Source organism: Moschus berezovskii, chromosome 20 (assembly GCF_049115385.1).
Source record: "Moschus berezovskii isolate FMDL1 chromosome 20, NW_MosBer_1.0, whole genome shotgun sequence".
In the NCBI taxonomy this organism is placed as follows: domain Eukaryota; kingdom Metazoa; phylum Chordata; class Mammalia; order Artiodactyla; family Moschidae; genus Moschus; species Moschus berezovskii.
This window is the reverse complement of record NC_142479.1, coordinates 46,264,544-46,276,776: the sequence shown is the minus strand read 5'-3', so window position 1 is coordinate 46,276,776 and position 12,233 is coordinate 46,264,544. Positions and strand designations below refer to the sequence as shown.

At 53.0% G+C, this 12,233-nt stretch overlaps 1 protein-coding gene across 7 annotated transcripts in view; it reads left to right on the top strand.

Annotated features, from left to right (window-relative positions):
- The first annotated feature begins 3,873 nt into the window (after positions 1-3,873).
- The window catches only part of EPN2 (epsin 2), a 51,782-nt gene continuing 43,422 nt past the window's right edge, over positions 3,874-12,233 (top strand). For 2 of the 7 annotated variants that reach the window (XM_055407418.2, XM_055407415.2), the window contains exon 1: positions 3,874-4,034. The gene's annotated coding sequence lies outside the window, so the exon portion shown is untranslated. Of the gene's footprint in view, positions 4,035-4,336; positions 4,619-12,233 lie in introns of those variants that run through there. The other 5 variants (XM_055407422.2, XM_055407421.2, XM_055407420.2 and 2 more) reach the window with 4 other exon arrangements.

The window sequence follows — 12,233 nt, the reverse complement described above, 5'->3', positions numbered from 1 at the left end:
AGAGCCTGTTCAAACTCATGTCCATCGAGTCGGTGATGCCCTCCAGCCATCTCATCCTCTGTCGTCCCCTAGAGCCCCTACTCCGCAACAAGAGAAGCCACTGTGATGAGAAGCCCGAGCACCCCAATAAAGAACAAGCACAGACAAAACTAAATACATAAATAAAGAACATTTAAAAAATAATAAAAATAGCCTATCTTGTTTGGAATGTTCACCACTATAGGGGAAAAAGCCTGAGGAGTAATAGCCAATAAAGACTAGAAATGTTAGGTCACAGATTGAAAATTGTATATTAAGCTGTTGCTGTTGTTTATTGTTACATTTCACGGCCTAGGGAGGAAATCTGAGGATGGTCATAAAAATTTGTTTCTGAGGCATGATGAGAGAGGTGTTATCCAAATCTCTACTGAATTACAGGTTATTGATTAATGTAGAAAATACTGCAAATATTGCTCCTTCCTTAAAAATGAGAAGGAAGCTTCCTTCTGAGCCCTCATGCCCTTTCTCTTATGATTTCTTGTGATTTCAGTGTTTTGGTTTCTGTTCTGTGTTCAGGACTCCTCTGCCCTTTCAGACTTCCAGCCCCTGGAGGGATCAGGGTAGCTTTATCTCTGTGCCCTAATAAGAACCATCGCCCATCTAGGGCTTCACAATTTCTAAAGCTTTTCCTCCTCTGCTTTCTCATTCTGAACTGAAATGCAGTCCTTCAAGGTGGGAGGGATTGCTACCCCCACTTCACAGATGGGGAACCTGAGGGCTGGCCAGCATAGGCTCTTCTTGCTGGACAAATGGATTTGGATCTAGAGTTCAGACCTTGGATGAAGCTCCCTGAGACCTCCTGCATCTTTGCCAGGAGAACATGCATGCCATCTTCATGGCACGCCCTCTCTCCCTGCCTGCAGGGCCTCCCCCTTGAAGCCCTTCCTCCCTAACCCCAGAGACATTCCTGTCTGTACAGCCATTTCCTCCTGCTTCTGAAGCTCATCACCCTGACCAGCCCCCATCACTCTACCTCTTCAGGCATGTGAGAATCATCTCCAAACTGTAAGTTGTATCTGACTCTTTGCAACCCTGTGAACTGTAGCTCCTCTGTCCATGAGATTCTCCAGGCAAGATCTTCTCCAGGGGATCTTCCTGACCCAGGGATAGAACCCACGTCTCCTGCATTGCCAGGTGAGTTATTTACCACTGAGCCACAGGGAGACCCCAGGAAGGCAGATGAGCCTGACTGCTCCAACCTGTGTCCTGGGTTGGCTTGGGCTTTGGGCAGAGTATCTGGCTTATCCTGCACCTTCCTCTGTAAGACAGCTTACATGCTGTGGACCCAGGATAACCTGGCTTTGAATCCCAGCATGGCTGTGCGGTGCCTCTGTTTCCTCATTTTTAAAATGGGAACGGTGCTGCTAACCTCAAGGGCTCCTCATGGGGATGAACTGAGAGAGGAAGTGCCAGAGTGCACTGGGGTTCAAAGGGCATGAGGAAGGAGAAGTGAGTTTGAGGAATGCAGGAATGTCTCCTCTGACCTTGCACAGGAGAGGTGGTCTTCCAGTCTTAGGAGGCCCTCCCTACTCTGCAGCCTAGCTTGATCCCCTGAATTGCTCTCCAGCTCACTTCCTGGGCTGTGGTTGGCTTATCATCTCTTTATCTACATCCAGCTCTCTTTCCTAAATCTCTGTGGCAGTGCAGATTTGCAAGCTGGGTGTAGAAGGGACTGGATTCTGCAGGCAAATGTTGGCCTGGGTGAAGCAGCCCGGCATCTCTCCAAACCTCACTTTTTTCCTGTAAAATGCGAACAATATGAAGGCTCACCTTGAGGGGTCGTGGTGAGGTTTGGGGCCAGCGTGATGCCTGGTGGGGCCACGTGGTTGTTTAAATTCATCAACTAAAGTTAAATAAGGACTTGACACTGCAGCTTCTTGGTTGCACTGGCCACGTTTCAAGTGCTTACATGTGGATAGGACAGCTAGACTGCAGTCCATCCTCCCAAGGAGTCCTAGTGGCAGCATTGGTCTATAGAATCTGTGGACAGCACTCCAGCCTGTACCGGGCACCTGCTGCATGTGGGCACAAGTTCATCTGTAGCTGCAGACTCTTTGGGGGTGGAGGGCCATGACTTCAGCGAGAATACTGCCCTCCTGCAGGCCCAGGAAGGCCCAGCAGAGAGCTGGGGCTCACCAGGAGGGTGCTCCAGGATGGGGGTGGACCAGGTTCAAAATGGGGAGCTCAGGTTCCTGCCTCTAGGGGCAGGCACACAGAGCTTCATTCACTTTTTGGTGGAGAAGGCATGTGGAGTCTGAAGGCAGGTTTAACAAGCGGTTTCTGGCCTCTGGGACTACCACTGTCAGACTTTTCAAAGGCATGATGGCCTCATGGCTTTGCAGAGGTGTTAGTGTCTCTCTTGGCTTCTCCCCTCCCCCTCATCACTCCTTCCAGTCTTCTCTCTCCTTCCTTCTCTCCCTCTTATCTTGTGGCCAGAGAAGGGCAGTCTAGATTCCGGCTAGTGAGAACAGAGGGCTGTCATCCCCATCTCCTCTCACACAGGCAAAAGGAATATGGGGCTCGGGGAAGGACAGTGATTTGCCTTCCATGCCTTTGCCAGTGAGGGCACAGTGGGACTTCTGGACACAGCCCCCCCGAAACCAGAACTTGGCATAGTGTTGAGGTCACCCAGGCCTCCTTGGATCACAGGGTACAGGAGGGTGCTCTCTGCCAACCCAGGAAGCCCTGATGCATCCCCAGACCCTGCTGTGAGGGGTCTCTGCTGACCCCACTGTGACTGAAGCAAGCTGGGCTTGGGCTCCTCTTCAGGGTCTGGCCCTCCTCCAGCATGGTTCTTAGCACATAGCAGGTGTCTTGTGGGCCCTGGTTGAACTGAAGGTAGGAGGTGTTTCCTATGTGAGAGTGTGAGGCCCTGTGAAGGGGCAAACCTGCACCAGGGGGGGTCTATAAGCCCCTCAGGGGAGGAGGGTGAACCCACTGCCCCACCTTCTTAGGGTCACAATGCCATTCAGTTCAGTTCAGTTCAGTTCAGTCCAGTCGCTCAGTCGTGTCCGACTCTCCGCGACCCCATGAATCACAGCACGCCAGGCCTCCCTGTCCATCACCAACTCCCGGAGTTCACTCAAACTCATGTCCACAGAGTCGGTGATGCCATTAGCAGTCTAGCAAAGCATCTGCACCAATCTCAGAATAATTTTCAGGTGTGTTTTACTGAAGTAGAATGCATACGTTAAGTGACACATCTGTAGCATACATCAGTGAATTTTCACCAAAGGTAACACTCGTACCCCAGCACCCAGCGCCCCTGCATAATCACCCACCCCTACCATCCGGCTCCACCTCCCGGACTTGATAATGTTTACAAGCGCACACTGCGAGGGGAAGCGTGTTTGAGCTTCGGCTGGGGGCTCTGGGCGTGTGTGTGTGAAGGAGAGGGTGTGTGGACCTGTGGGACGTGCCTGGGATGTGGGGGGATTTGTGGGGTTTGAGTGAAGTTTGCCGTGTGCGTGGGTTCAGGGGTGAATTTGCCACGGTTTGTGCAGTGGTGCGGGGTCGTTGGCACGCGTGCGTAGGTTTTGGGCGTTGTTTAGAGTATTGGGGCGTGGGCTGTGGGGTGTGGTGGGAAGGCTGGGTAGTCTGCGTGGGGTCGTGGGTACCCGAGGGAGGTCGCGGGGTCAGAGGAAGTGAAGCCTGGGCTGGCTGGGACCCTGGCCAGCGGGCGCGGGGAGGGGCCAGATGGCAGGGGGCGGGGCCTTGCGGGACTTGGGCCGGGCGGAAGGGCGGGCCCTCGGGACACGGGGCGGGGCCAGACGGCAGGGGGCGGGGCCTTTCGGGACCTGGGCCGGGCGGAGGGGAGGGGCCGGCGGGCGCGCGCACGCAGCCGGCGCGCCCCCTCCCGGCCGCCATGTTGGCTGGTGTGTGGGTGTCAAACCGAGCTGGAAGCGGCTGCGACTCCTCGGGCTCCAGTCGCTCCCGCCTCCTCAGCTCTACTGGTGGCCGCAGCCGCGCACCCGGGTCGGCCCGGCGGAGCGCAGGTGAGCCGGGGCCTTGGGGCTCGGGGGCCGGAGAGGACCGAGGGCGCAGACCCTGCCCCTCCCCAGAGCGCCCCCAGAGCGCGGCTCCCCCTACCACCTCCCGGAGTATGCACCCCTCAGTCCCAGCCGGGTCTCCACCTCTGGCGGGATCCCCTCTTACCCAGCAGGCCCCGCCCCACGGGCTGGAGCACGGCCCCTCCCGTCTGGGTCCTCATTCCTCTGCAGGGACCCCCCCCTCCCCCCGCCCACCGCCTTCCCCTCAGGGAGCTCTTCCTTTGGTATCCTCGGAGCCCCGGGCTTCCCGCGCCCGCCGCAGCTCCGGGAGCCAGTCCAGGCCTCGCCGTCCACCTTTCCGCTGGACCCACCCTGCCCCTCCTCCCCGGGCCGGGCGCCCCCGCCCTCGTCCAGGTGCCTGCCGCCCCTCTCTGGGCCGCCGCGGGCCCCCTCCCCTCCGCAGGGACCGGGCTCGCCCTCCCCACCCCACGGCACAGCGGGGACGGGGGCGGCGGAGCCAGGCTCCAGCTGCCTTTTGTTCCGCGTGGGATGGAGAGACCCCGCCCCGCGGTCCTGCCGAGCTGGTCGAGGTGGGTGAAGGGGTGCGTGGGGCCGCCTTTTCCAGGGGACCCTTCGTCTCTCTCCCCGTGGGGCGGCTCCCGGGAGCCCAGCGCCTTGGGAGAGGCCGGCTCTTCCGAGAGGAGTCCGTGCCAACAGGTTTTTGTTTGCAACCCGGAGTTGGCCCGGTGGCTTTGCGAGGGGGAAGGGGGAGGACAGCTCGCTCTCCCCAGAAATCCCGGCAGGGGCCTGTGGGAACCCATTCCTCCGCCCATGGGCTCCGTCTGGGGCCCTTTGCCCTTTAGCTGCCCTGGGGACGCGTGGGAACCTGTGCTGGAAGGAGGATGAGTTTAACCACCTTGAGGGTTCAGTTGGGGAAACTGAGGCCCAGAGAGAGGCACTGGGTCATGCGGTGATACAGCGTCGGTGCCGGAACTAGAAGCTTGGGCTCGGGGCTCTCTCTGGGATATTTTAGAATTTCTTTTTAGAGAGATGTTCAGGGTTATCCCTCTCCTCTTTTTAACATTCACTAAGAACTTGAACAGAAAAAGGTGAGAAGTAGGAGTTGTTTCTTTGCACCTCCAGGAGGAGCTTAAAATGATTGAAAAAGGTGAATTTTAATTTTTAATTGTCCTTGCCCTCTTCCAATTATGTAAGATAATGAAGATTTGGCAGAAAACATGTTAGGTGCTAACAGATCGTATGCTGAATCCTGCGCAGCAGGGATTGAATTTGCACTGATAATTAAGTTTTCATCTGTATTTAAATTAACATCCAAAGGGCCTACAGGTTGTTCCTGAGTGGTGCTCATTCCAGAAATTGTGTTTGGTACAGGTGATTGTGTCAGAGTCTGCCAAGATCTTCTCATTTTTTATTTATCTGCATTAAAAAAAAACTGTACTGTATTTTTACATTTTTAAAACTTTTTTGCTTCTTTAGTATTAATATTGGGTCAGTCATCCTTACCAGTCTTACTGAATTTTTCTTTTGTAAGCACTGGATGAGTTGCATGCATGCTCAGTTGCTCACTTGTTTCCAGCCCTTTGTGACCCCAAGGACCCCTTTGCTCCTCTGTCCATGGAGTTTTCCAGGCAAGAATACTGGAGTGGGTTGCCATTTCCTTCTCCAGGGGATTTTCTCTACCTAGGGATTAAACCTGGGTCTCCTGCATTGGCAGGCAGATTCTTTAACACTGAGCCATCAGGGAAGCCCACTGGATGAGTTGTTGTTCAGTTGCTAAGTCGTGTCCTACTTTTTTCAACCCCATGGACTACAGCAGGCCAGGCTGTCCTCCACTGTCCTGGATGAGTTACTGGCTGTTGAAGAGTTTGGTAAAGTGCTGATTAGGGTGAGGCACAATACAGGACTGCATCCCACCAGCCCCCTGGCCAGGAGCATGTCTGGGTTGTGCTGTAGGGTGTACTGATCTGGGTTTACACAGGCTTCTTGCCTCCCTGCGCCTGGCAGATGGGGCGCTCTGGGGAGACCTCTCTCCCAGCAGGGTGTGTGACTCCAAGCATGTGCCTGAGGTGTGAAGAAATGTAAGACTCGCATGATGAAAGCTAGCATGGTGTGTACAGTCTTGAAAAATGCCCCATCCTCTATGGAAATCCTCTCTAGAAATGCAGGTGACTCTCTGTGTAACTGTTTTCCATGACAAGACGTTGGTTTCCTGAGTGTTTGGATTCTGATAAGAGCCCTGCAAAAGTAGTTGAGAATTACTTGTGACACTGATTTATTTTATTTTTTAAAATATTTATTTGGCTACACCAGGTGTTAGTTATGGCATATGGGATCTAGTGCCCTGACCAGGGATCGAGCCCAGGCCCCCTGCATTGGGAGCATGGAGTCTTAGCCACTGGACCACCAGGGAAGTCTCTCTGATTTATTTCAATGGCTTGGCTTTTCCTAAACCTAAGGAGTGGGCGGAGAAGGAAATGGCAACCCACTCCAGTGTTCTTGCCTGGAGAATCCCAGGGACAGGGGATCCTGGTGGGCTGCCTCTATAGGGTCACACAGAGTCAGACACGACTGAAGCGACTTAGCAGCAGCCGCAAGGAGTGGGCATTTATTATAATAATAATTATTATTATTGTTTCGGTTTCATTAGGGAGAGTGGCAGCATTCAGTTCTTTGTTGCCTGAAGTGCTGAAGGATTTTCACGCACAGGGCTGCTGTTGTTACTTTCTAGGGAAGTGCCTTTAAGTTTTCAAAGCTCTCTGGCAGCTGTTCTCCTCCTTCCCCAGAACCTTCCTGGTGAATTGGAGGGTGTGGAGTACTGTGGCTGTTGTTTCATGGCTGAGGATCTATTGACTCTGAGCCTTGGAGAAATCAAAGGGCTTGGATTTGGGAGATGGAGGATGTGAGGAATTATCCAGTTCTGCTTTTGTCTGCTGGGCTCTTAGTTCAGGTGTTCTACCTAAACAGGTCTTCCAGGACTTCCCTGGTGCTCCCGTGGTTGAGAAGCAGCTTTGCAAGGCAGAGGATGTGGGTTTGATCCCTGGTCAGTGAACTGGGTCCAACGTGCTGCAGGGCAACTTAGCCCATGAGCCACAACTGAGGCCCGATGCAGCCAAATAATATTTTTAAAAAAAGAAAAAAGATTTTCATCCAGTGTAGCATGAAATGTGAATAAGGAGTCCTGGGTGGTGGGCAGCAGGGAACAAGCTTATCCATCCCCACTGCAGGATCCACGGTTCTGTCTTGCTCTTTCCAGAACTGCTGCTGTTGGTCCAGCAGTCCTGTGCCAGTCAAGTGGGTGTTATCCCCCTTCTACAGATGAGGAAACTGAGGCCCAAGAGCGCAAGTCTTGTGCTCAAGGTCATGCAGCCAATAGGTGATGGGGCTGAATTTAGACAGGTGATGACTCCCCAGATGTTATGATGCCTTAATCTCTTCTGAGAAACTGAGTCCTGGGGTGAAAAGACTTGTTCTAAGCCCAGCTGTTAGTTGGTGGAGGACTGAATACCACGGGGTGACCTGATTATCAGGATTGATGAGGTGGGAGAGAGTACGTTTGGTTTTGCCAGATGCATTGTGAAATCTCTGTTTGTCTCCATCTGTTGAGTTTTTGAAAATTGACAAGCTTTCTGATAAGTTCCTCAGTGGAATTTTCTTTGGTCTTAATTAGTTTGTTCAAGGTGTTTAAAAATAAACGTTGAGAAAAGCAAACAGTGAAGTAAGTGTCCATGCGGCTGAGAGGGTGTGTTGAGTAGCCTCTGTCCACATGCTTGTTTGACCGCACCTACCTTCCAGATTCTTGATGGCTTGAAATGCAAAGTTGTTCCAGCAGACTCTTGTTGAATATAATTCCCCTCTGTCTTCACATCCACATGCAACACAGGGGTTGCCACCCATTGTGAGTGGAAAAACAGGCCCAGAAAGGTTAAGTAACCTTCGAGGAGCTGACCCAGCCAGGAGTCAAACTCAGGCCTGTGTGGTTCCCAAAGCTAGGTGCTTCCTACTCCACCAACCCCTGCAGAACACCCCACATGATGAGTGCTCATTTCTGTTATAGGACACACTTGTGACCTGAAAACCACCACGTTTATTTAGAGGGCTGGGAACTGTGAACAAGGAGATGTGTGTCTTTTTCCTAACTTTAGTGTCTGTGAAGACACTGAGGTTTGAATGGACCATTTGAACTGATAGAGGCTGAGTTTCAGCTTTGGGTTTAGAGAATGGCCTTTCTCTTTTGAGCAGATCCTCAGCACTGTTACGATCCCCCACGTGCATGGGATTCCTTCTGGTGACTCAGCCCGGCGCACCCAGGTGCTGGGGCTGCTTTGTGCCTTCCTGCGGGCCCTGATCTGGGTGGAGCGCGCCAGGCCTCTGGAGACAGAGCAGGCAGCCGTGTCCCTTACCTGGTCGAAGTGGTGGTTGGAACTGTGCACAGAGCTGCCAGGGAAGGGACCCCATCCGCTTCCTGGCACGTGAATTGTGAATGGAGCCAGGAGAATCAGGCTCAGCTTGAGTGGTGACTGACCATTCAGGCTGATGCATGATATGGGTTTAAAAGCATCTATAATTCATTATTTCTGAGTGCAGGCTTCATCCTTCCTGTCACTCCCCCCTCTTAAGGAAGAGTAAGCTTCACAGAACAGGGTTCCGTAGCTGAGGACACCAAATGGCACAGACAGTTTGGCTGCAGAGACCATGCAACAGCTTTGGAATCAGGTGTGGGTACAAATTGGCCTCCTGGCTGGATGGCTTTGGGCACTTTAATCACTGAGATTTGCTTTCCTTGTCTCTAGAGAGTCCAGTAATAACCGCTGCAGATAGAGGAGTGGTCTTCCGTGGCCCCTGGTGCATATTAGCATCGTTCAGAGGGTGGATATGCCCCCAGAATTTCTGACCCAATGGATCTGGGGTGAGGCCTGAAAATGGGCTTTTTCAGCCAGTTACTAGGTGTTCTCTGATGCTGCTGGTTCTGGGGCCAGATTGGGAATGCATGCCCACAGGACAGACCAGGAAGGCCAGTGAGGAGTCTGCACTGGCTGGCTGTGCTCGAGAGTCACCAGCAGCAGGTCCTTGCTGCCTCCCAAGTGCTCTGAGTGAGATGGTGGCTTGACGTTTGGGAAGGGAATTTAGTTTCTCACAGTGATGTTTTCACTTGTTCTTACGTGATTGTAATTTGACCTGTGGTCACAGCACGATGACTCTGTGGGTTAGTCAGGATGTTGTCCTTAACGAAGGGAACGTAGACGTCAGTGCTGTTTGAAGAGGCAGTTCAAGTCCAGAATCCTGTTTGAAAAGCTGGTTCTTCATTCCCACACATCAAGCAAGATGTTCGCTGTCAAGGCTCTTGAGAAATGCAGCTGAGAGAGGGCAGGGGACGTGGCGTTGGACAGGAGCAAACTCCCACGGGGCTGTTGGTGGTGGCCTCTGGTGTTAATGGAAGTTGCTCCTCCCTCCAGCAGTTCAGAGTGATTTCATAGTCTTTGGTGTTTGCAGTTTGGAAGGAACTTTTTTTTTCCAGTAGTAATGATCATCTTGTCCGTCAAAACCAGACACGTGGGTGTGTGTGAGCTCTGCCAATCTTTGGGTGCCTCCTTTGTGCCTGGCGCTGTGCAACTCCTTCCACAGGGCGCAGGGATCCTCCAAGACCCGTCACTACTTCTTTCGCCCATGCAGAAACTAAGTCTCAGAGGGGTTCAGCAGCTGACCTCAGGCCACACAGCCAGTCATTGCCCCAGCTGATATTTGCCGCCACCTGTGTCAGATTGAAAACCATAGTGTTTCCGTGGCCTCGTCCTGCAGCCGTCCCAGGTGTGCCCACTGCCTCACTGTACCTCACAGCAACCCAGAGGCAGGCGCTTCACAGGGGAGCAGAGCTGGGGCTCAGAGGGGCCGGGCTTGTTCATGGGCACCCACCTGGTGCTGGCAGGACCTGAATCCTCGCCTGTCTGAGTTTAGGGCCTCATGAGCTGTTTCTGTGACACCTCCCCTCCTTGCCCAGAGGTGCAGAAGTCAGTTCTGAGACCCAGAGCTGCCTGGCTGTGTAGAGCAGGAACCTGGGGGGAGCCTGGCTGGACTGGTGGGAGGAAGTCTGTGTGGCTGGTGATGGGTTTTATGTTAGTAAAGCTGTGCTAAAGTAATCGCCCAAATTGCTCTTGGAGAGAAGGGGCTTTTTTTTTTTTTTTTTTAACTCTGTGATCCTGAAACTCTACACATTCGTTCTGTAAACATAGCACATGGGAGTTTAGGACTAAAAAATGCTCTGGTAATGCTGTTGTTAAAATGTGATCAAATTCATACCGAAAAACTTGGTAGTTTAAAAATGTTGAATATAAATAAAAAATATGATGCTTCACCTTCCTCAGTAGGCGGTTCACACATGCATGCCTTCTAGCACACAGGTCATTTTTCTGATCCTACCTCCCATGGGTGAGGAGGCTGGGGTGTGATCACTTTCCCAAGGTTTGAAAACTGCCTGCAGCTCCCAAGCCAAGGGGTGATAAACAGCTATGTGTCAGTACCTGCCCTGTGCTCTTGGGAGGCCCTGGAGGTTTGGACTTGAGTTGGTTGTTTTGTAAACTCTCTAAGACTATGGGGTGAGTACATCCTGAGAACTAAAGGTTGCTAGCTGGAGTCTGTCCCCTTCTCTGTGTCTGCCTCCCCCAAGGTCATGGCAATCAAGGAATGATGATGGGCTGAAAAGTTCACATTTTTACTTGAAAGTATGTCCTCCCTGAGTACCTGTTTGATATTCGGAGCTGTCATGGGTTATATTGGGAAACGGATGATCACAGAAATAGCTTTTAGGCCACTTTCTGAGAGGGAGTTGGTTGATGCAGAAGTATGGGTGTCAAGTCAGGGCGGTTCCATGATCATAGGGCCACTATCTGAGGGCAGCGTCAGCCTGCGGGAGTGCAGCACAAGGTCTCTGAGGTCAGAGCTGGGTGTTTGTGAGAAAAGTCATGGCTCCTACCACCACTAAAGAAAACAGTGTTAGTGAGGCAGAAGCTGGTGGTTTGTTGAGTTGTAACTTTGATTCTCAGTCAGGAAATCAAGAGTGGAGAAAAGTCTGGAAGAGTCAGGGAGAAGACAAGATCACAGCTGGACCTGGTTGGACAGGGAGCCAGAAGGCAGATGGGGGACGGGTGCCTGGCGGGGGTGTGGGGTGTGTGTGGAGGAGGCTGTGGAAGCAGCCCTGCCAGGCAGATGCCTCCTAAGAGCAGGGAGCACTGGGTGGCCAGTGGCTCCAATGGGGCTGTGGCCTTGGGGTTCCAGTGTTGGGGGTGCCCTCTGGCAGGGCCTGCAGTGTGGCTTAGTTCCTGTGGGTGAGGGCCTGGCCAGGCTGCCTTCACCAGGCTGGATGGGTCACAGTTCCAGAGCCAGCCCTGGGGTGTGTGTCAGGGTAAAGAGGCCGGAGTCCCTCTTTGAGGAGGGGGCTCCTTGGGGCCTCCTTGCCGCCTAGGGAGGTGGCTGTCAATGCCCTTGGAGCCTGCAGTTATTGTTGGCTGCACCTGCAGGTCACATGGCCTGAAAGCTTTTCAGAATGCCTGCGATGGGGCTGCACCCCAAACTGTGGTGAGGGAGCCAGTCGTGTTTTCAGAAGTGCTCTAGAGCACTCTGATGGTGTGTGTGGGCTGCGAAGCTGAATTGCAGATCTGCAGAGAGTGGCTCCTGGGAGTGTCAGGGATTGGGGTGGGGGGTGGTCATCAACGCTGGAGCCAGAGGAAGCCGGAAGCCTTTGCAGTCACAAGGTGTGGGGGTGCTGGGACCCTGACCTCCTTTCAGCTACTGTGGATGGGCTGGGAAGGACGGGAGGGGAGGGGTCAGGTTAGGGGAGTCGTGCCAGAGGAGGATGGTTGGGTGACCACCTGGATGCAGAGGTTTACCTTTCAGTCACCCAGGAAAGTGGGCTGGGTTAACAGAGTCAGCAAGGTGAGAGCAGAAGAGACTCTGGCCCAGCTGTTTGGTGACCTCCTTCAGCCTGGCTCTTAGCCACGTCAGTGCAGCTGACACTGCCGGGCCAGCCTGGAAGCCAAGTTCCTTCCTTCACCTCTAACTGTGATGACCACAGCAGGCACTGCTTGTAAAATGTAGAATTACACTTCTGAAAAGTAATTATAATAGATAGCTGTAATTTAGAACTCCTTATGTAGGTAGATGCACTTTATTGATTAAAGGTCAGAAATAAGG